Source organism: Chiloscyllium punctatum, chromosome 12 (assembly GCF_047496795.1).
Source record: "Chiloscyllium punctatum isolate Juve2018m chromosome 12, sChiPun1.3, whole genome shotgun sequence".
NCBI lineage: Eukaryota > Metazoa > Chordata > Chondrichthyes > Orectolobiformes > Hemiscylliidae > Chiloscyllium > Chiloscyllium punctatum.
The window spans coordinates 15639820-15662382 of record NC_092750.1 but is presented as its reverse complement, the minus strand read 5'-3'; positions in this window follow the sequence as shown (position 1 = coordinate 15662382).

The window sequence follows — 22563 nt, the reverse complement described above, 5'->3', positions numbered from 1 at the left end:
GGAATGCTTTGGGCTATACTGGAGGGAGCTATATTCTGCAGCTAACCATTCCATTCTTAAGTGTGACTGAGAGTCACAGAATTGTTACAGTGTAGAAGGAGGTCATTTGGCCGGTCAAGACTATACTGGCTCTTCAAATGAGCTTCGTTACCTAGTTCAAATCCCTTGCCTTTTACTCCATAATCTTGCATACTATTTCTAGCCAAATAATCGTCCAATGCCCCTCTTGGATGCTACCAGTGGTGTTATGACATGTCCAAAATGTAACATTCCTCAGCGATAGCACTTGGAGAATAAAGGGTATCTTTTGGGACCATCAAAATACATTTACAAAGTCTTCAAGATGAACCTCTGAACTGTTATAAAATCACAGATCTCTTACCAAGATACTCACTTGAAATCTCATAAATCAATCCATTGCACCAGAATTTGCCAAAGGGGCGATTTGTTAGTATTATAACTTGAATTCCTAATTGCGGTTCACCCAAAACTCAAATTCTGGATTCACCCCAGAAGTAGGAATGCCCTGAGTAAGCTAACTTACTTTTTTATTAAGAACAAAAGCAGGCCAATCAACGTGAGCCTAATCCACCCTTAAATATAATCATATCTAATATCTTTTCTTTTAAGAATTAACTTCCCTACAGTGGGGAAGCAGGCCATTTGGCCCAACACATCCACTCCAAACGTCTAAACAGTAACCACCCAGACCCATTCTCCTAACTAATGCACCTAATTTACACATCCCTGAGGACTATGGGCAATTTAGCGTGGACAATCTACCTAATCTGCACATCTTTGGATTGTGGGAGGAAATCCAAGCGGGCACAAGAGAATGTGCAAACTCCACAATGACAGTAACCCGAAGCTGGAATCAAACCCAGGTCCCGAGCACTGTCAGGCAGCCTACTCGCTACTGAGCCACCAGGCTGTTCATCCCAGCCTCGACTCCACTTTCCCGCCTACTCCCCATAACCCTTCAACTGATTACTAATTAAAAACTTGTCAACCTGTTCCTTAAATTTATTCAGTGTCCAGTTCACTCTGGAGCAATAGATTCCACAGATTCATGACCTTTTGAGGGAAGTAATTTCTCCTCATCTCTCTTTCAATCTTCCAGCCCTTCACCTGAAGTTATGGCCCTCTCATTCCAGATTGCCCCACATGAGGAAACATCCTCAATTGCATTAATCACTTTGAATCACGTCGCTCCCCTCTCCTTTCTTTTACATTGAAAACTGATTGTGGCAGAGTCCTGCATTCTGAGTTTATCACATGGACTATCAAAGGAGAAATGATTTTGTGGGTTTAGAACGGGAAGGCAGGATGGTCAAGACACAGACTAGCTAAGATCATCAGAAGTGTACAAATTGATTTTAAACTGTGAGAACACAAAGAGAGAGTAATGGGGCTCCTTATTAAGACCATAATATCACCTCTATACCAATACTGGAGATTGATAAAGATATTAGAGATGCCAGTCCAGGGTTATGCAGGGCTCGAAATGGGAAAGATTAGCTTGAAAGTGAAACCTTATGCTAATTAGACTATCTGTAGTGCTGATGCATAAATGTCAGTTGAGAGAGTCTCACCTGATAAGTGATCACCTATCTGGCACAGTGGCTCAGTGATTAACACTGCTACCTCACAGCTTCAGGCACTTGGGTTCAATTCCAGACCCGGATGTCTCTCTATGTGGACTTTGCGCATTCTCCCTGTGTCGACGCTCTGGTTTCCTCCCACACTTTTAAAAAAATCTGCAAGTTAGGCGGATTGGCCACGGTAAATTGCCCATAGTGTCCAGGGATGTTTAGGCTAGATTGATTAGCCGTGGATAATGTGAAGTTATGGGGGTTGAGTGGGATGCTCTTTAGGAGGTCAGTACTGAGTTGACAGGCCAAATGGCTGCTTCCACACTAAAGGTATTCCAGTGTATCCGGATTCTCAGCAGACCTCACCCCACCACCACCCTCTCCCAGTCTGAGTGGAAATTTAGATGTCATCAGTTAGCAATGAAATTTCTGCAAAGAACACAATAGCATGTTGGCTCTTCCAATTTACAGATAACAACTGGGATGTGATGGGATTAACAGATCACAGAGTCTGCACTTTGGAAGGGGAGCAAAGTTGGCAGGCTGCAGTGGAATCTGTGGAATTGAGTAAGTATTATACAAACTGTCTTATAGCAAAACATAGAATCCCTGCAGTGTGGAAACAGGCTATTTGGCCCAACAAGTCCACACTGATCCTTCAAAGAGTAGCTCACTAAGACCTATTCCCCTGACCACTACAGGCAATTTAGCATGCCCAATTCACCTAACCTGCACATCTTTGGACTGTGGGAAGAAACCAGAACACCCAGAGAACATGCAAACTCCACCCATACAGTCACCCAAGGCTAGAATTGAACCCAGATCCCTGGTACCATGAGACAGCAGTGCTAACCGCTGAGCCACCATGCAGCGTCTGTTAACACAACAAGAATATCAGTCTGCTGCCGTTGGGAAGAATAGAAGCAGATTCCAAGTCAGTCGAATAATTCAGAGCTTTGACATTGTTTCAAAAAATAAATTCAAATCCAAATGATGCAAAAAAGAATCAAACCTAAAATGTTGGGAAATGTTCAGCCAGTCAGGCAGCACCTATGGAAAGGAAGAGAAGCAGAGATAACAGATTAAGTGTATCAGCATGACTTTTGGGATGTGTGTAGACTTGACTTAGCCTTCTGGCTGAATCTTACAGGAGGTGGCTACCCTTCACGTATTAAGGATGGCTGATGGGCCCATTGCAATGAAGGTGGGTCAGTGTCACTGAGTGGTCAGTGAAAACCCCGGAAGAACCAAAGTGGCAGGAGAAGTCACGAGGTTGTCATTAACATCAGTGGAATAGTGAAGCCTCATTAGAAATACTCCGCAATCAGCAGCAAAGTCTGGGTGATCATTGAGGACTTCCTTGGGCATTTTGATCAGTTAGAATTACTTCATTCAAAGGGCTGTGATACTTTAAATGCTCTTCCCCAGAGGCTTGTTGAATACATTTAAGGCTGGAATATGTGGAATTTTGATCTCACACGGAATTCGGGAGAATGGTAAGTCAGCAGGAAGGTGGGGTTGAAGATGGAGCCCAGCCATAATTGTACGAAAGGGTGGAGAAGCCTTGATGGGCTGTATGTTCTACTGGGTAGTATTTTTGCATAAGCAGAATTTTGTAAGATCATTCCTTATACTTAATGACATTTATCTACTGTCCAAGTGATAGGGACCTATTTTGGGTGCTGACCCTATTTTGGCATGCCCAGGTCTTGGGTATCTCTGGTGATCAGTGGTAGAAGATAGACTGGCATCGACAGAAGACACACTGTTTGATTATTACAAGTTTTACTGAATGATAGGCAATAGATACAAATACAATTAGTTGGACATAATTACCAGGGAGTTGGTACAGATGCATCTGCTCCCTCTAAAAGCTAGAGTGAAACTTACAGTATGGTGTGAAATATGCAGAGAATTAACAACCTTCATTGGCATCCCACTGTAGACTAGAGGGTTGCTAGCATTGGGCTCAACCTGTCCCCTGGGAAGTGCAACCAGAGATGGATCCAATCGGCAAACTAGTCTAACGCCTTTTTTTCCAGAATTATCTTGCCCTTGCCTTCTTCACACTCACCTTTGAAGGCCTGGGAAAAAGTTAGCTCAATGTTTCAAGTTGACCAGAACATGCTACTAAATTTTAGTGAGTTAGCTACTCACTGTAGTTTTCATGTGGAGGTGTCGGGGTTGGATGGGGTGGACAAAGTCAGAAGTCAAATGACATTTGGTCTTTGTCCAATAGGCTCATTTCATATCACAAGCTTTCACAGCGCTGCTCCTATCAACATGTGACTTCTGACACTATAGTCTTGTGGGCTAAATTTCATGATAATTCTATTGTTAATCTTTTGGGAAAACAAAACTTCCATTTCTTTTTCTGTGACATGCAGAATCATAGTGTCACCCAGTCATAGGAAAATAAACAGGTGAATTCACAAGTTACCCCTGAAGGATATTAATCTGCATGGTAATTAAGTTTAAAGATATAAGCAGAAAGAATCAAAGTCCTCATTAGCACCAGATTACTAAACTGAGAGGCTCTTGTGGCCCAAGTTCAAGTCCCACCTACTCTAGAGGTATGTACAACATCTCTCTGAACAGGTTTACTTGAAAAATAGGTTAAATTTAAAAAAAAACTGATCAGACAACAATACACATCAGTTGATGCTTAAGTTATCAGTTTTGTGTTGTACACAAATGCATTTTTAAAAAACATATTTTTATTAAAAAGGAAAATGTTTTCTTTTGAATATTACAACAAATGCAAAACCAAACAATTCAAACCAATGTTAAAAAACAAACCTGCTAATTACATGAATAGCTAATAACTAATAACTAACCTAAAAAAGGAACATTTTATCAATAATGATAATAGCCATAACACAGCTCAGCAAAACAAAGCAATAGCCCTCGATCATCGAGCACATAAGTTTATACATATTCATATGTTTATAGTTCCTCCCCTCTGGATACCAGATTTATTACATAGAATTAACATGGCTATATAAATGCTCATATTAATATGGTGAACAAATCTGTACCCAGATAGTCCAAAAAGGGCTGCCATGTCTTATGAAGTTCTCAGTTTTATGGTGCACCATACTTGTAAGAAAGTCCAAGGGGATGTGTTCCATGACCAGCTTATGCCAGCCCACCACCCTCATAGAATGTTCTTTCTGGCACAAAAACTGAAGATACTGAAAAGCCTTTTTTTGTGTGCATCTAATGAAAGTAAATTAACAAAGCCAAGAAGAAGAGCTACTGGGTCCATCTCCACCTCCATCCCTAAGACCTTCTCTATTTCACCTACCACAGCACTCCGATATGTCCACAGAGACAATGAGTAAGCGTGCCCATGCTCACTTTATGTTCAGGACACATTGGAGATGTTCCAGGTTTAGATTTAGCCAGGAAGACTGGGGCCAAATGGACCCTGTGGAGAATCTTCAATTGCAAGGTGTGAGTCCTGTTGCAAATCGAAATCCTTCTTGCATTTTCCCAGATATCCTGCCATATTTCAGAAGAGATTTCGGCGTCCAACTCCCTCTCCCATACCTTATAGAGCTGTTCTATCTCATCCGAAGGACCCTCTCCCAGTTGATGACAGGCACTACTTATAGATAATGTATCCTCAACACTCAACACCTTCTTCATGTCAGACAAATGAGCATCAGTTAGAAATGTGGTCTCCTTTTGCATGAAGTTTCTAATTTGAAAGAAATGAAAGAGGTCCCTACAGGGCAATTCATATTTCCGAGCCAATTGGTCAAAGGAAATCAACTTGTCCCCTTTGAATAAATCACCCAGGCAAGATACGACCCTAGCTGCCCATAGTCTAAACCAAAAGTCCATCATCCCTGGCTGAAAGCCCGGCATACCAACTATGGCTTTCAAAAATGATGTTTTGGCAATATTGCTCTCATCCTGATGCATTGCCCTCCATGCATTGGCAATATTGGTGACAGTTGGCAATGTTCCTTAACTGTTCTCAGTTTGTCTAAAACAGCAGCTAACAAGGGGACATCTTGCCTGAGATGCTTCAATGTCCAACCAAAGTTAGAATTGTAGGTCAAACTTCCAATGTCCTCTCTGATTGAGCTAATGGCTTGGAGGGCACTCCTTCTTCTGCCAAGGTATGCTAGGGACTTGCCTGGCTTATCCCCATCCTCAAACAGCCTCTTACTTGCAAATATAAGCTTTCTCTTGGCTGTCCGTGTGAGCATGGAGTTCAGTGTGGACCAAAGTGCCGTGATCCTCTGCAGTTTAACCAGTGAGGGCCTGTCAAAATATGTCTTTTCAACTACTTTCAGATGTGCCTTGAGCAAGCGTTGCTGCTCACCCGTCCATTGCTTTTTACTGGCTGAATAGGAAATAACCAACCCCCTACTATAGGCTTTAGCTGTTTCCCAAAGAATAGATGGACTACTGGCCAAGCCTGAATTAAAATTTAAAAAAAAGCCCTGAAGAAAAAAAAATTCAATGAACTTGCTATTCTTGAGGATGAAGGGGTCCAGTCGCCAATGCTTCGAGCCTACCACCATATCCTTATTCTTAGCCATTAAATACTCTGGGGCGTGACAAATGCATTTTAAAAACATTTTGCAAACAACTGTACTGCTTCCATAAGAATGATCGAAATTGCAAAAGCTGTACAGCCTAAACTGGAATTTTAGATGTTTATGCTCGAACGCTGCTCTGCAATAATAATAAATTGGTCTCATTGATTGTCTACTGTTGAATAGAAATGGCCAGGCCTCTGGAGTTGAGTCACCAATTGGAATACAGTCATTGGTTTCAGCTGAGTGTTGCTTACTGAGTTTCTTATTTTTCCTGAGGCTGAGCAAAATGTATCCTTTATTTTGCCCTCCAAAGCACGTTATGGAGATTTTTCTTAACACATCAATAGTGTAAGATACATGAAAGATATTATTGAGTTACATAACCCATAATGCATTGTGCGAAAGAGCATTGTTGGTGATTTCAGCCAGAAGTGAATTGGAAATGTATTTGAAAAGGATTGCTCTGCTGGGACTGTCGAGATAACTCTTGCAAAGTGTTGCGCAGATATGATGTAGGATGACTGACTTCCTTTCCTGCTCCATGGTTTGTGATATTTTTCTTCAGATTAGCATTGATCATGAGCTTTATTACAATGAAAGAAACCAACAGTATTCAGTGCCAATATGAGATATGATTTTCATGGCCTTTGCATGGATTAACAGGGCCAATAAAAACAATTAAACTGGGGGTCTACATGAGCTCTTCAACTAATTACTCGTGGAAGTTTTTTCCCATTCAAAAAGTGTTGTAGGACTTGATGGTGCACAAGTTGTCACTGAGTTACAATAAATAGTCAAATCCAGGAACATTACTCTGTCCAGTATACCTTCAGACTTTTGATCCTGTGTATAGGAATTATGTGTCTGTATGCCAACTTCAGAGTAAAATTTCTAATTGGTTTCTATGTGAATTATCAGAATTATTAATTGTACAGTCTACAAGTGGAATTTTAGATATTAATTATTTACTTCTGGACTTATCTAATATATTTATTAAAAAGCTCATATCCTTTTGTTTGTACGTTGTTTGGAATTGTATGCATACTATGCCTTACATTACTGAAAATGTGTTGCTGGAAAAGCGCAGTAGGTCAGGCAGCATCCAAGAAGCAGGAGAATCGGCATTTTGGGAATGAGCCCTTCTTCAGGAATGATTCCTGAAGAAGTGCTCATGCCTGAAACGTAGATTCTCCTGCTCCTTGGATGCTGCCTGACCTGCTGCGCTTTTCCAGCAACACATTTTCAGCTCTGATCTCCAGCATCTGCAGTCCTCACTTTCTCCTATGTCTTACAGTATTAATGTAACAATTTAATTTTCACTTTGACTCATGAAACTGAATGGAAAGTCCAATGGACTTGGGTGGCACGGTGGCTCAGTGGTTAGCACTGCTGCCTCACAGCACCAGGCTCCCAGGTTCGATTCTAGCCTCAGGTGACTATCTGTGTGGAGTTTGCAGGTTCTCCCCGTGTCTGCATGGGTTTCCTCCCACAGTCCAAAGATGTGCAGGTCAGGTGCCCATAGTGTTAGGTGCATTAGTCAGAGGGAAATGGCACTGGGTGGGTTACTCTTTAGGAGGTCAGTGTGGACTTGTTGGGCCGAAGGGCCTGTTTCCACACTAGGGAATCTAATCTAAAAAACTCTTAATCTGCCTATTCGTTAGGTGTTCTGCACAGTCCTGCTGGGTTTTCCCCACCACAGTGGGAAGGTGTGGGTCTACTCTGTCTACAATTCTGCTGTCGGGATATGGGAGCCAGTTGGCACTGCAAAACCCAATAGCCAGTCAGATCCAGTACATCTCATATAAGAAATCAAAAGATTTGTACCTGAACTGGGACCATCTTCTATTCGAAATATAAGTGTCATTCAACAGTCATGTAGACTGTAGTACTGACAAGGATTTTTTTTTAAAAAACTGCTTGATAGTCCTCATTTCCATTTTCTCAGGTTGATTTTGGCTTTCATATCCATGGATACCAACTGGAGATCGGTTCAGTGATGATGAAGCCACTTCCTCAATTACCTTCACTAAACTGCTTCATACTAAATAGGCTTCAAGGCCAAGCCAGGCTCACTGCTGACAAGGTAGGCTAGAGGGGTTGGAGTTTTTGGAAAGAGTCCCACTGCAGCAACCCAGATTGTTTTATCATTAGTCTTTGGTTCCTTTCCTACCTAAATCGGTCAGTAGGTGGTTGGCACAGCTTCCAACCAAAAAGCGAGGTTCTATCTGTGGCATAGGTCAATAATTTGCACATTAAGTTGAAAGATATAAATGGAAAGAATCAAGATCCCATTAGCACAAGATTAGTAAACTGAGGGACTCTTGTGGCCCAGGTTCAAGTCCCACCTACTCTAGAGGTGTGTAACACCATCTAGTCTAGTAACCCATCATAATGGAGCCTGTCTTATTTTGCATCTTAATAGGGTGTTAGAGTCATTGACACCATTTTTATTGTTTTTATTGGCCCTGTTAATCCATGCAAAGTCCATGAAAATCATATCTCACAATGGCACTGAATGCCACTCTATTGGTTTCTTTCATTGTAATGAATAGTTGTCCTGTCCTGTTCTTTTGATTGTTACTTCTATCAGGAGATCTTCTGCCAGGGAATGCCACCCTCGTATGTCTTCTGCCACCGTCACACATCCACCATAGCTCCTGTGCAACCACTCTGTGACACTTGTCATCCAACTATGATGATAACCAAGTGTATGACCCCACTTTCCATTGCGTCCACTTTACGCTCTACAATAGATCTCCAAGTTTTCAACTCTGATCAGAAGCTTGAAATTCTGACATCTCTCTTTGTTGGGTGTTAGTTTTTTGCTTTTGCAATTCAAGCTTCTTTTCATTTAACTTATCGTCTGTGTATAAATCTTTTAGCAGATATCTTGGCATCCACATTTCAAAGGTTTCCAGTTACTTTCAGGATCTATATTTATTGGCCAGATTTCTGAGGCAAATGGGGAATCAAATAGAATGTAACATCTTATGACTTGTTTTCTGGTTGTTAGCACATCCTCCATTTTCACAGAATTACGTAGGGTCACCTCTATCCTTCTTCTGATTTTGACATTCTGTACAAGATGTTGAAACCATTTTTAAGTAAACATTAAGCCAGGCCAAAATCCAGAAATGCTGGTTAATCAATGCAGTGATTATCCTTTACTTTCCTGCAAGGAAACCTGACACATAAAGTAGTCAGAGGGTGGAGCAAATGGTCTTCAATTTTTTGCAAGGGATAGAAAATTGCCTGGAGGAAGAATGTCTCATCTTCCGCCCCAGAACATTTCAACCTCAGGGCATCAATGTGGACTTCACCAGTTTCCACATTTCCCCTCCCCCCACCTTACCCTAGTTCCAATCTTCCTGCCAATCTTCCTTCCCATCTATCCGCTCTCTGACCTATCACCTTCATCCCCACCTCCATCCACTTATTATATTCCTTGCTACCTTCACCCCAGTCCCACCCACCTTCCATTTATCTCTCCACCCCGGAGGGTCCCGCCTTCATTCCTGATGAAGGGCTTTTGCTCGAAACATCGATTTTCCTGCTCCTCAGATGTGCCTGACCTGCTGTGCTTTTCCAGCACCACTCTAATCTAGACTCTTTACAGATTGAGCAGCACCCAGTGCCACCCTTACTGAACCACAACTGTTCGAACAAAGTATACCATCTTCTTTTACACACCAAGTGATATGTAATGCTGAAAGTGAGCTCTAAAAATCTTCCTTGCCATTATCAAGGAAAGCTTCACAGAATTAACACATCGGGTCTTTCTGTGAATTTTCAGAGAAATTGAGAAAATGTCTGGAAGTTTGTCAAAGATAAAAATTAACCCTCAAGATTAACAGACTCAAATTTATCTCATAAAGACAGAAACTCCAAGAGTCTATCCGCCAATCTATTGGAAGATGCCACAGCAAAGGGCATAAATGTGACGTTTTCAAAGAGCTGTTAGAAATGGATCCTTTAGGAAGGATCTCTGAGCCAAATGAAAGGGTCATGCCATTGATACAGTCCTTGAGGGTGGACACCAATAAAGAGCTTTGCTTATGATACCATCATTGTATCATTGCATACAACCTGATGGTTCAAATGCCTTATACCCCATCTTACCAAAGATAAGAAGGATATTTTTAAGCTGGAAAGGGTTCAGAAGAGATTAAAGAAAGGTTGGATTGCCTGAGGCTATTTTCACTGGAGCATAGGAATTTAAAAGACGACCTTATAGAGGTTTATAAAGTGATGAGGGCTATGGATAGGGTTAATCATAGTTCTCTTTTACCTCGGGTGGGGGATTTCAAGACTGGGACATATTTTCAAGGTGAGAGGAGAAAGATTTAAGAAAAACATGAGGGGCAATTTTTTTTACACAAAGGGAGGTTGTTGTATGGATTGATGGAACTTCCTAAGGAAATGGTAGATGTGGGTACAATTACAACATTTAAAAGACATTTGGATAAGTACGTGAATGGGTAATGTTTGGAGTGATATGGGCCAGGAGCAGGCAGATAGGACTAATTTGGTTTGGGATTATATTCGCCATGGACTAGTTGGACTGAAGGGTCTGTTTCTGTTCTGTGTGATTCTATGCTTCTATGTCTTGAAGCATCTTGCTCGATGAGAAGTTGTTGTTTAATGCCATCCTAGATAATTGTGGCCGAGGAGCATAATGTTTGTTCACAATAGTTATTTGTAATAAAATTTCTGTTGGATTCTTCAATACCCTGACAGCCACACTCAGTTTCTTATGTTACCGGAGATAAATAAACATTGTTGTATTAGGAAACACATCCCATTGGAAGCAAACTCACACCATATTAGACAGTACAAATTTAAAGAGATACAAACATCCACATTATTGGCACCTAAGAAGAAATAAGATAACACACAGAACATAGACCACATTTGGTCAATCTGATCTATGCCAGTGTTAACGTTCTACGTAAACCTCCTCGAATATTATTTCTCCAATGCTATCAGCATATCAATTTCTCTTAAGTGCACTTTTAACTTCCTCTCATAGCTTCGATCTTACTTCCTGCATTGTAGAGGCAGTTTGATAGAATGCATACAATAGCAATGGTGTCATGTTTCATCAAACTGCTCATGTTGCTCACACATAGCCTGTGATTTTTCCCAAAGTAACTGGCCAATAACCCACAAGCAGAATAGGGTGGTAGATCGATTGGTCCTCCCTTGGAGTTGTATACTGGCCACTAGAGGCCATGAAGTGTCAAATTGTTTTACCATGGGGTCCTCAATCCCCTCACACATTGTATAGTGTGGTGTCCTATGGCATACAGTGAGTCATGTTGCTGGATTAGATAAAAACAATGCAGATGCTGGAAACCAGATTCTGGATTAGTGGTGCTGGAAGAGCACAGCAGTTCAGGCAGCATCCAAGGAGCTTCGAAATCGATGTTTCGGGCAAAAGCCCTTCATCCTGAAACGTCGATTTCGAAGCTCCTTGGATGCTGCCTGAACTGCTGTGCTCTTCCAGCACCACTAATCCAAAATGTTGCTGGATTAGATGATTAGATTACCTACAGTGTGGAAATAGGCCCTTCAGCTCAGCAAGTCCACACCAACCCTCCGAGGAGTAACCCATTCCCCTACGTTTACCCCTGACCTAAACAATCGGCAATTTACCATGGCCAATTTGCCTAACCTGCACATTTTTGGACTGTGGGAGGAAACCGGAGCACCCGGAGAAACCCACACAGACACGGGGAAAATGTGCAAACTCCACATAAATATCCAGAAACAACCAGATAATGCATATGAAGCATATATAACATGAAACAAATCGATGTTTTTTTTCAGCAAATAGTTTCATATGAGTGAATCTGATATGCTAAATAGCAAGATGTTGCAATAAATCAACCTGAAGCAAAGTGTACCCTTTTAACATGTCAATCATACTGCTTCAAAGAAAGGTTTTTACTAAATGCAGAGAACAGCACTTAATGAATTGTACTGCCCTAAATTTGATCTGTAACAGTTCATTGCACAAGAAAAGATCAATTATTTGAGATCAGTTAACAGGAAAACAACAGTCATCTGTATTAAGGAGGCTCGACTTCTCTCTGGTAGTGGAAACCTATAACAATCTCTGGAATTTGCAGCAGTTCTGGTTGTAGGAAGATGTCAGTGGGAAAATGTTGATCACAGAATCATGGAAGTGTCATTGCACAGAAAAAAGTGTTTTGGCCCATCGTTCCTGTACCAGTTCTATTACCTATTGCCAATCTCCTGCCCTTTCCCCATATCCCATTGCACTATTTCTATCAAAATAATCCTCCAATATCCTCTTGAATGTCTCAATTGATCTGCCTCCACTATATTTCCAGACAATGCATTTTCATACCCTAATTCCTTGCTGTGTGAAAAAGTTTTTTCCTCACATCACTCTTGCCTTGTTTTCACATTACTATAAATCCACACACTCTCATCCTTTTTTTATTGAGTGGGAACAACTTCTCCTTATTTATTCTCTCCAGTCCGCTCATGAATTTGAAGATCTCTATCAAATCTCCACTCAGCCTTCTTCTCTCCAAGGACAGCAGTCCCAGCTCAGAGAGTCATGGAGATGTACAGCACGGAAACAGACCCTTCGGTCCAACTCATCCGTGCTGACCAGATATCCCAATCTAATATGGTCTCATTTGCTAGCACTTGGCCCATATCCCTTTAAACCCTTTTTATTCATATACCCATCCAGATGCTTTTTAAATGCTATAATTGTACCAGCCTCCACCACTTCCTCTGGCAGCTCATTCCATACACGTACCACACTTTGCTTGAAAAAAGTTGGCCCTTAGGTCCCTTTTGTATTCCCCTCTCACCCTAAACCTATGCCCTCTAGTTCTGGACTCCCCGATCCTGGGGAAAAGACCTTGTCTATTTATCCTATCCATGCCCCACATGATTTTATAAACCTCAATAAGGTCACCCCTTACCTTCCGGCGTTCTAGCGAAAACAGCCCCAGCCTGTTCAACCTCTCCCTGTAGCTCAAACCCACCCAACCTGGCAACATCCTTGTAAACCTTTTCTGAACCCTTTCAAGTTTCACAACATCCTGCTGTTTGGAAGGAGACCAGAATTGAACACAGTATTGTTAAGTAAATGCTGCTTCTTAGCACTATTGATGACACTTGGATCACTTTACTGATTATCAAGAGGAGACTGATGGGCAGTAATTAATTTGTCCTGCTTTGTGTGTACAGGACATATCTAGGCAACCTTCCATATTGTCAGGTAAATGCCAGTATGGTAATTGTGCTGGAACAACTTAGGTAGGGGAGCAGCCAGTTCGGTACTATCGCCAGAATGTTGTCAGAGCCTTTCCCACATCCATTGCCTTCCAGCCATTTATGAATGTCATGTAGAGAGAAAACAAGGAAGACATTCGACAACAGAGCACTTTTCATAACTGCTAGAATGCTCAGATAGTCGGTACTTTTTTCAGTGTTGTCACTGTGATAATGCAGGAAGGCTGATGGGGCAAAAACATAGAGAACGTGAGTCAAATGACCTGTTTTAGTTTGTGAAATGTGTGAAAAATCCACATCATCCAATGATCTCCAGAATCTAAACTCCCTCAGTCACCCTAAAGGTCCCAAGATGATCAGATTTCTCTTCATCCAATCAGCCTTTCTACATTATTGTCAAATCATTTGGGCAGCACAGTGGCTCTGTGGCTAGTGCTGCAGCCTCACAGCACAAGGGACCTGCGTTCAATTCCACCCTCAAGCAAATGTCTGTGTGAAGTTTCCACATTCTCCCCATGTCTGTGTGGGTTTCCTCCCAGTGCTCCAGCTTCTTCCCACAGTCCAAAGATGTGAAAAGTAGGTGGATTGACCATGCTCAATTGCCCATAGTGTCCAGAGGTATGTAGATTAGGTGGAAGAGCCATGGAAAATGTGGGGTAGGAGGATGGGGTGAGATACTCTTCAGAGCATTGTTAGACCATAAGACACAGGAGCAGAAAGTAGGCCATTTGACCCATCAAGTCTGTCCGCCATTCAATCATGGTTGTTAGGTTTTTCAATCTCATTTTCTCACTTTCTCCCTGTACCCTTTGAGCCCCTTGGCAATCAAGAACTCATCAATCTCTGTTTTAAACTTACTCAATGACCTGGCTTCCACAACTTTCTATGGCAATGACTTCTATAGATTCACCACTCTCTGGCTGAAGAAGTTTCTCCTTATCTCCATTCTAAATGGTCATCCCTTTACTCTAAGACTGTGCCCTTGGGTCCTACTCTCTCCTGCCAATGGAAACATCTTCCCAATGTCCACTCTATCCAGGCCATTCAGTATTCTCTGTGTTTCAATCAGATCCCCCTCATCCTTCTGAATTCCACTGAGTACAGTCCCAGAGTCTTCAAACATTCCTAATATGGTAAGCCATTCATTCTTGAGATCATTCTCATGAACCTCCTCTGGACCTGCTCCAGGGCCAATACATCTTTCCTGAGGTGTGGGGCCCAAAATTGCTCACAATGCTCTAAATGTGGTCTTACCAGAGCCTTACAAAGCCTCAGAAGTAGAGCCCTGCTTTTATATTCTAGTCCTTTCAAACTAAATGCTAACATTGTATTTGCCTTTCTAACTACGGACTCAACCTGCAAGTTTCCCTTAAGAGAAATCTGGATTAGGACTCCCAGGTCTCTTTGACTTCCAATTTCTGCATTTTCTCCCCATTTAGAAAATAGTTTATGCCTCTATTCTTCCAACCAAAGTACATGACTTCACGCTTTCCCACATTGTATTTTGTCTGCCACCTCTTTGCTCACTCTCCTAACCTATCCAAAACCTTCTGCAGCCTCTCCACCTCCTCAACACTACCTGTCCCTTCATCTATCTTTGTATTATCTGCAAATTTAGCCAGAATGCCCTCAGTTCCTTATCAAGATCATTAACATACAATGTGAAACGCCGTGGTTCCAACATCAACCCTTGATGGGCCGAATAGCCTACTTCCAAACTGTCGGGATTCTATAATTCTATTAGCATAGAATTCATAGCAATTTTTCTTTTGATAGCTGTCAGAATTTCGGACCTTAGCTGTTTTCACTATTTGTGATGAGTCTACAAAAATTAAGTTTGCGACTGGGAACCCGACACACACTAAAACAAACTAGAAACTGCCTAGTGCATGATCCAATACAAATGGGTCAAGGGATTCAATTTTACTGAAACCACTTTCCCTTCCCTTCCATCAACTTCTCCTCAAAGATCCAGCAATTATTCTCTGAAGTGTTGAGTTAAAAAGCCAAAATTTATTTGATTAAAAAACGCCATTTCAATGTTTCAGTGAATTGTATTTTTACCATAAGTGAATAGAAGCTGAAATTCTGTATCCTATAAATAGAATCATCATCAAAAATTATCGGTTTTGCCTCTTATTCTATCATTCTGCATGCAAGTTTTTTTTGTCACATAAAATGGCATTATAGACTAGTCTAAAGCATCAGGCAGGGTGGTTCAGCTGCCTATGTGTTCTGGTTAGCCACTGATTCCATCCCAAATTCAGTTGCATACTCTTTAAATTTGGGATCATCATTCCACACATGGAGGGTTAGTTAAACTTCTGGACGAGTTGCCTGTTGTTAGGAGACAGGCTATCAAACCCTAATCAGGCAAAAATTAAAAAGTACAAAAGCATTTTGTTCTCCATGGGGTACATGCAGTGTTCAGGCTGTAATCCTTATTGAAACAGTTACCTCTTTGTATTTTTCAGGTGGTAAGCTAGGCAGGGTTGATCAGGAACACCTCATCCTTAAAAATACAACGATAGAAGTAGACTTTCATCACTTCTTTTTTAACATTCAATGCAATCCTAGTTAATGAGTAGGTTATCTCCAGCTATGTACTATTACTCTATTCTTTAAAATATCTCACTTTAAGATATATTATTATTCATTAAAGTGAACATTTACTTTTATTTGTGGGAGCGAGTGCCAACTTCTGCCACAGTTGTGAGAAAAACTGCTTCCTAAAGTTATCTTCAGAATGACTTGGTTCTGATTTTAAAATTTTCCTTGTTCTAGACTCTCCCCCATGTTGCTCTCTATTGATTCTTTCAGTATCTTTCAAAGTCTTAAAAGTCTCCCTCAATGAACTAGCAGCTCACCACCTCCTTTGCTCAGTGAATAAAGGATGAATAGCATGCTGGCTTTTTCAATGATGTTCACATCCCAAGCAAGAATATGTCACCTTCCATCTTCTAAAGGATCTAGTTTCTGGTGTCTCTCCTCATAACCTTAAACCTTAGACCTCTGATAATGTTCTGGTGAATCTGCAATGCACCCGTTTCAGGATAAATCAAGTCTTTCTATGTGGTGTTCTGAAGTGTATGCAGTACTCCAGGTGTCCCTAGACATACATTCAAGCTGTAGGGGTAAATGGTAGACTGTTTGGGGATTGACTGAGGGTGATTGATTATAAATCATGGGTGGCATGGTGGCTCAGCAGTTAGCACTGCTGCCTCACAGCACCAGGGACCTGGGTTTGATTCCAGCCTCGGTCTGTGTGGAGTTTGCATGTTCTCCCAGTGAGTTTCCTCTGGGTGCTCCAGTTTCCTCCCACAGTCCAAAGGTGTGTAGGTTAGATGGATTGGCTGTGCTAAGTTGCTCTTAGATGTGTAGGCTGGGTGGGTCATCCATGACAAATGGAGGGATTGAAAGTCTGGGTGGGATGCTCTTTGGAGGGTCAGTGTGGACTTAGAGTCTTAGAGCTGTACAACATGGAAACGTACCTTTTGGTTGAACTCGTACATGCAGAGGAGATATCCAAAATTAATCTAGTTCTATTTGCCAGTATTTGGTGCATATCCCTCTACACCCTGATGGGCTGAATGGCCTGATTCCACACTGTAGGGATTCTATGAAGTCCAATCTTTTTGAACCATGCTTGGACATTCAACTTGGTTCTGCCTGACTTGAGTTGACTGTTGCAAGTGTTTTGAATCACAGTCACTGTTATCAAGTCGAATGCAGAGGCAGTCATCCTGGAGTTACCTCTCTTGTTTTTGTTTGAAATGGTGCCACAAAAGATACAGTGAGGGTCTCGCATGCAAGTCTAACTGCAAAGACTGGACTTCCAACTGTCCAGCACACTCTCAGTATCGCAGTGATACCTCAACCCAGATTTTGTGTCAAAGTTTCAGATGCTCAGGACTTGAACCTGCATGACCTTCCCACTCTAATGTAGGTGCGCTACCACTAGAGCATGGAGCACTCTTAATGGCATTGGTACCAGGTGCCCCATTCCTCAAAAACAATGCCCTTCATCTAGAAAAAGAAGGAAGCATGAAAATAATCCAGATGATATGTGTGTTTCATTGCCACGCATAGGGCTTCAACTCCTTTCCAAACTGCCTTGAGTCAACTTTGACAATTCCCTATGTAATTTTCAGTAGCCAATGCTGGTATTAAGGAATTGGAAACTGGTCCATATTCCAGAATCTCCAGCTTGCCTTGATCTCAAGGGGTTTCAAAAAAAGTAATGGAGCAAAATTTTATAAAGTTTAAGTGATGGTACATTCTGGACGGTATACATAACGTATGGGCAAATTAATCATCAGAATGCCTCTGTTTCTCAATCAGCTGACAGCAGGACTCACAGCTTGGGCGACAGAAGCAGGAACTTTCTTCCTGACGGGATGCAGTTCACAATATTAAAATTGTAGCTCCTTGCAGCAAGGAAATGAGAATGTAATTAGTTCACAGCCGGTGATATTCTCCTCAAGACACAGTGCTGTAAGGCTGCTTGCAAAATTATTCTGGTGAAAGGTTCTTCACAAAATCTATTCAGGTATCACATTAGAAACACATTGCAGGAATTCTTCACCTTTTTGATTACAGATAGCCGGACTGCATTGCACATTGAACAATATGGTTTGAGGGATTATCACCATGAGAGTTTTGGATATCAAATTGCAAAATCGTATCACAAACGTCGTATCAGCTAAATCCACGATTATTAATTCCTCATAACAATGGGTTATTCTACAGATGACTGTGTGAAAATTATATTCTTTCTTGGAAAGACTTTTAATATTATTATCAACAGGTGTCACAGCAGATTGTAATGCATGTAATTTGAGTTAAACAATTTAAGTTGAATGGGATATTTCATTTCACTGATATCATTGTGTAACAAGGAACAGTGTATAATGGCTCTTGTAGGTTAAAGGACCTCTGGTTAGTTATATCTGCAAAATCGACCCTGACAGATATGAGAGCACATATACATTTTTTACGTAATCCAGAATCAGTTATCAGTAGCCTTGACTGTTTAAACTCCAATTTTGAGCTACGTCTCACAGAATTTAGTTAAAATTTCTTTGTTGAAAAGTGTGGTGCTGGAAAAGCGCAGTAGGCCAGGCTGCATCCGAGGAGCAGGAGAATTGACGTTTCGGGCATAAGCCCTTCTTCAGGAATCCTGAAGAAGGGCTTATGCCCGAAACGTCGATTCTCCTGCTCCTCGGATGCAGCCTGGCCTGCTGTGCTTTTCCAGCACCATACTTTTCAACTCTGGTCTCCAGCATCTGCAGTCCTCACTTTCTCCTAGTTGATCTTAAAATTTCTTTGTATGATATTAGTAATGAACAGGTTAACATATTCCTGCACCCAGGTTAATTCCTGTGACAAGATAATAGGAAAAAGACGATGTCAATGGCAATGCTGTCTGGAAAATGATTTTCAAGCAGGAAGGAAAAAGCTTTTTTCCCTTAAAATATTGCCACTCACAATTTGAAAGTGATTTTGAATTTACAGAGATAAGCTAGATAATGGTTCACCATTCCAGAATAAGCCTGATGGTCGGCCTCGATTCATAATCACCACTGATCGAAACTTAATGGGACCGGCCATATAAATAGCATAGCTATATGAGTAAGCCACAGATCATGCAGTCTGAGAGATCAGGGGATTAACCAGCCTCTGTCATAATACATGGCTCAAGCCAGAAGTCTAATAGAACACTCAATACTCACCCAGATGGATGTAACCACAATAGCTTTCAATAGGCTACAATCCAACCAGCACAAACTCAATCAGAACATTACAGACAGGGGGAATTTTGGGGAGGCAATTGTCCAGCGGTATTGTTGCTAGGTTATTAATCCAGCAACTCTGGTCATGAGCTGGGGACCTAGATTCAAATCCTATCACAGCAGATGTTGGAATTTGAATTCAATACATATCTGGAATTAGGAGTCTAATGATGACCATTGTTGGGAAAGTCCTTCGGGTTCACTAATGTCTTTTAGGGAAGGAAACTGCTGTCCTTACCTGGTCTGTCCTACATGTGACTCCAGACCCACGGTAATGTGGTTGACACTTAACTGCCCTCTGAGAAATTAGGGATGGGTAATCAATGCTAGCCTGACCGGTGACACCCACATCTTACAAAGGAAAAAAATAAAAGTTTATTTTGCACCTTCTAGCATTCAGTTGTTCATTATATGATTATGGGTACCTGATGACTGTTGACTGCTCACCGTAAATAATTAGTTAAGCCTATGTGTGGCCACGTGGGCAAAGAAACGACAAATAGCAAGCAGCCATGGGCATGAGAGAGCATGCACTTTGAAGCATTTAATACAACTTCTATTACACACATAGAAGTTGGAATGTGTCGTCTCTGCATATCCAAAACACAATGCACCAGAGAAACATGATAATGTAATCTTAAATTGCCACTTGTTTGACAACGTTTAGTAAATATCGCTGTATGAAAGTGGCTGAGGGTCTGTCGAGAGAAGGAAGATCACATAAAAATGCACCTATGTTAAATGCTGAAGTTTGATGTATTAAAGGAGCCTGTGTGAATTGACAGACTCCCAAGAATTAATCGAAATCATAGGTGGAAAGAGTGTGTTTCACCAAAGGTAGTTGATGTTTTCTGGTGTTAATTGCAAGGTGCTGATTGATAAATGTAACTAAAATCATTGTAAAAGGTGGGGACCTAAAGGTGAGCCGTACCCATTGTTAATCACTCAGTAGTGAGGTTCTACAATTGCTTTAGGTTTTGGGATGAATCCTCCACAGAAAAAAGAATCTCATTTGGCAAAATTCCCAGACTGGAGATTGTCACTACCTGTGATTAGTGATGTTGTCCCAGAGTATCCTATGTTCTTGTTGCTATGACAATATTAATGTTTCTTGACTTGAAATCTGTCATAAATAAAGACTTAATTGATTCCATATTTAGATATAGTCTGATATCTTTTCTGATTTTGAAAAAAATATTATTTGCTTTTAGATGTATTTATTTATATTTGGCATAGGATAATGGAGTACAGTAACATTGTGGTTCTATTCTAGTAATCCAGAGGCCTGGACTAAAGAAATATGAGTTCAAATCCAACCATAGCAGCTGGGACAATTTAAATTTAGCTATTTAACACATCTGGAATAAACAAAGCGATCGGTAATGGTGACCATGGACAACTAGACTTTGATTGTCACAACAATGAATCTGGTTCAATAATGCTGTTTTGGGGGAAAAAAATCTGACACATTTGCTAGGTCTGGCCTACCTGAAAATCCAGCCTCCAAGTAATCTGTTTGATTGTAACTGTCCCCTTAAATGGCCTAGCACGCCACTGACTTGCTTCTAACCTGATACAAAGAATTACAATTTTCACAGAACGCATAAGTTCAAGGCAAGAGTTCACTTGAACTTCCCAAAAAAAGTTATAGATGTGCAATAATTGTTGATCTGATGAGCTAATGCTGTCCACAATTGTATTAAAAATAATACAATCCAAGAAAATGACTGTTTCCAGTAAATTACAGAGACAGAATGGAAGAAGTTTCTGAATTTATCAGCCAGGATTTTGATTGATTTGGCATATAACTGAGTTTAAACTTTCTCAGCTTCAAATAAACCCTCAGGGTTTTAACCAAACATTCCTAGTCTGAAATTTCTAAACTAAATTGCTTACATTAAGGGGACCTAACAGCTTTCTTTTCTCAGGACCAACTTCCAAATTCAGTCAGTACTTCTGCAAACTGTCCAAAACTGAAACTCTTTTTTTTTAAGTCTGGTGCACAGGGACCAGTGGAGGACAGCAAGCATAAGGATACTGGCTAAATCGAAGAGCGTGTAGGTGATGAAAATCTAAATGTGTTTGGGTAAAGTATAGCTAAGTGCTGGAAAGTCAAGACTTTAGGGCATGAAAATTGAATTCCTTTGTATAGAAGCTTGTCATATCCTCAGGATGTATTTATGCACATATTGCAACATGCTTTTGGCAGATATTGTTGTTTTCTAAGCAGTTGTACAGCAGATAATCTTTCAACATGAAACATAATTAGCAATAAAAATTAAATGACCACTTATTCTCTGTTGCCAATATTGGCTCAGCAAACTAGATAAACTCCCACATCTTCACTGGAAATTATGCAATGGGATATTTCATATCTTTCTATTGGAGAAAAGCTTTATCTGAAAGATGACGTACACAAGAATACAGCAAAGTTGCGCTGAAGGGTCAAACTGCATTCAATCCTGCAAGGGGCTCCATCTGTAACATTCTGACTTGGAGAAAGAATGATCTACTATTGAACCAAGCTGACACTGATGAAAGTGTCGTTGAATCTTCCATTGCTGGTAGGTGGCATGAGTTAGGAATAGAAACTGGCATTATGCTGGAAGTGGTAAAAAAAAGTGTGCAAAAGGAATTAAGATACAATAGAATAAACCAAACTAATATACATTTAAGGATTTTGAAAAACAAGGCAAAAATACAATCCCATTATTCCTAGCAGAATTTCATTCGAATCGTCAAATACCAGAGATTTCTCAGTCACATAGACGGGTGACTTAGCTAAGGCTTCAATTCACCAGCTCTAAGAATCTGATAGCCTCTTCCTTAATTCATTACATAGCTAAGCTTAATCTTTCTCAGCTTCAACTAACCACTCAGAGTTTTAATCAAACATTCCTAGTTTGAAATTTTTAAATTAAAGTTGTTACATTGAGGTGGCCTATCTCTTAACAGCCCTAAGATATCTCCTTTTCTCAGGACCAATTGCTCTACACAATCAGCTTCAATCCAGACTTCTGAAAACTGCCCCAAGCTGAAACTAAAACTTTTTGTCCAAGCTATGGGTGTTTCCCCTAATCAGAAGGAAAGTACACAATTCCTAATCTTCTAAACTGAAAACCTAATGCACAACTATTTACTTCAGCCACTTGCAAAAACCTCCCAACATTAAAAAAAATTCACATTAGCTATCCCAAGCTTGCTTGACTTTTTAGTTTAAAAAATTATCATTTGAAATTGCCAACATGTTAATCATTGCGCCACTTCATACATATACAAACCCATATGCCACGAGTTCAAAAATCCAAGCCTGATAATATTAAAATACACATAGGTCACACACCT